Below are 2500 nucleotides of genomic sequence, written 5' to 3' on the forward strand. Positions count from 1 at the left end.
ACGAGGAATTCCCAGTAAGTGCAAGTCATCAGCTTGCGCTGACTACGCCCCTGCCCTTTGTACACACCGCCCGTCGCTACTACCGATTGAATGATTTAGTGAGGCCTTCGGACTGGCGCTCTTGGATTGTCGGCCCCGTTGCCCGCGAGGGTTTTCTGGGGTCGTCGCCTCGAGCTGACGGAAAGATGTCCAAACTTGATCATTTAGAGGAAGTAAAAGTCGTAACAAGGTTTCCGTAGGTGAACCTGCGGAAGGATCATTAACAGAGAGAAAGAGAACGGGGCGCTCTTAAAACTACTACTACTACTCTCCTGATTTGGGCGGTCTCGGCTCTGCTCTGGCAACTCCAGCAGCGAAAGAGGACAATCCCGGCCCCCGCACCAAAAATAGGTACCACCACGCTGTAGGTGGACCACACTCGGGCGAGAGCGCGAAGACCGGAGGAGGAGGACGGACGGGGCTTTGGACGGCTGCCCGTCCGTTCCTTACTACCGGCGAATAAGCCTCTTGACCCAAAAAGAGTGAAATTCAAGTGTCAAAAAACAACAACAAGCCGTCCGGCCAAACCCAACCACAAACTTGGGCTATGTCTGTCAAACCCTTTCATTGAGACTCGACCTGTGATGGTTAGTCGCAAAAAGACCAAATGGCAAATACACAACTCTTAACGGGGGATCACTCGGCTCGTGGTCGATGAAGACCGCAGGCAAACTGCGTGTCGGCGTGAATCGTGAATACCAGATACATCGACAAGTTGAACGATATTGCGGCGGGCGCAGCCATATGAGCTTGTCGCTGTTTACCCCACGAGGGTCGGAAATATACATCCATCGGTTAAGGCGAACGTGCCTGCTGACTGTCTCCGACATCTAGGTACCCAAACCGAAGCCTCCGCTTTTGGGTTTAATCGCTCGCTTTGCGCGTAGGCGCGTTTCAAACAAGCAAGCCTATCACTAGCAAGTCCATGGACTTGGCGCACCCACATTCAACCACAACAAAGCGACAGTTGTCGCCCTCGCAAATAACTGGAGGCGGCGCTTTTTTGCCTGCTGTCCACAGAGACACGAATGGCCGTCGGCCGCTCATGGCTGATGCTGCACATGTTCTAAGAGGCACTCCATCCCACGAAGAGGAAACGAAACCGGGTCGGATATCTTTTAAGTAAGCCCCGCCGGAATTTCGTCTATCACCTCGAAAAGAGTGCTTGGCATGCATTGCAGTGGAACCTAAATTGATGAGTGCGCCTGGGCCCGCAGTCTACCATGTAGTGGTGCAGGCAGAGAGATGAGAATGCTTGGGTGACGCCGTGCTCTTCCTCACGCGCTCCTCCACCCTCTCCCACGGTCAGACGCGGTGTGGGCGTTCTCTTTGAGAGTTCGCCACGAGTCCACGCCTATCTCATGACTGGGAGGGAGGCAGGGGGAGTTCTCTCTAAACGCGTTAAAGACGGTGTTGCGCCTCATAACGGCGCTCGCCGGGATAGAGCACTAGTTCTGCAGCCGGAAAGGCCGCTCACGCCAATTAATACTGCGACTCTCGCTCTCTTTCTCCGGATAAACAAGTGCCACTGCTGTGGCATGCGGGAACGGGGAAAGAGGTCAAAGTTTAAGCGGCAAAGGTGCGGCCGAGTAAGGGCGGAACACGAGCGAATATGCATTAAAACTGTGTGTGTATATGACTCTGCGAGAGATGTTCTGCTGGAACACTTTTCCTATTGGCTATTTACCACTCAATGAGAAGGAACGGAGTCAGGGGTGGGAGTGCCGGCGCCATGGCCGCTGGTACCCCCGCGACAAGCCCCTCAAACCTTCCTGCCTGGTAATGTCGGTGGTGAAGAAAGTCGGTGGCAGAGCGTCTTCCGCTTCGTGGTTGGGGAACTTGTTCCCCCTAAGGATGATGAGACCACGATCGACCTCGTAGTAGGAGAGAGCTACCCGCCAAATTTAAGCATATTAATAAGCGGAGGAAAAGAAACCAACAGGGATTCCCTTAGTAAGGGCGACTGAACCGGGAAAAGCCCAGCGCATAACCTCGATGTCTTCGGGCACGAGGGGTGTTGCGTTTCAGAGGGTCCAGCACGCCGTCCCATACCGTCTAAGTCAAGCTTGAAAGCGGCCACTGCCCATGGAGGGTGACAGGCCCGTATGGCGGCGCCCGTGAGGGTACAGATGGGACGGTCGGAAAGGGCCTCTCTGTAGAGTCGGGTTGCTTGAAAGTGCAGCCCAAAGCAGGTGGTAAACTCCATCTAAGGCTAAATATGACCACGAGACCGATAGCGAACAAGTACCGTGAGGGAAAGTTGAAAGAACTTTGAAGAGAGAGTTCAAGAGTACGTGAAACCGTTAAGAGCCAAACGGGTGGAAACTCGAAGGTCGAACTGAGGGGATTCAGCTCGTCGGCTGTCGGCTGGGTGGGGTGTTGTAATTGAGCGACCCAAAAATGTTTGGGCGCGCCCCCACTCACGCTGGCGTCGGCGGGCGTATTTCGCCTCGTAGTAGGT

The 2500-nt window shown here is 54.4% G+C and overlaps 1 pseudogene; it reads left to right on the plus strand.

Annotated features, from left to right (window-relative positions):
- The first annotated feature begins 1909 nt into the window (after positions 1-1909).
- The window catches only part of LOC121865598, a 4889-nt pseudogene continuing 4298 nt past the window's right edge, over positions 1910-2500 (plus strand).

Source organism: Homarus americanus, unplaced genomic scaffold (assembly GCF_018991925.1).
Source record: "Homarus americanus isolate GMGI-L3 unplaced genomic scaffold, GMGI_Hamer_2.0 scaffold6840, whole genome shotgun sequence".
NCBI lineage: Eukaryota > Metazoa > Arthropoda > Malacostraca > Decapoda > Nephropidae > Homarus > Homarus americanus.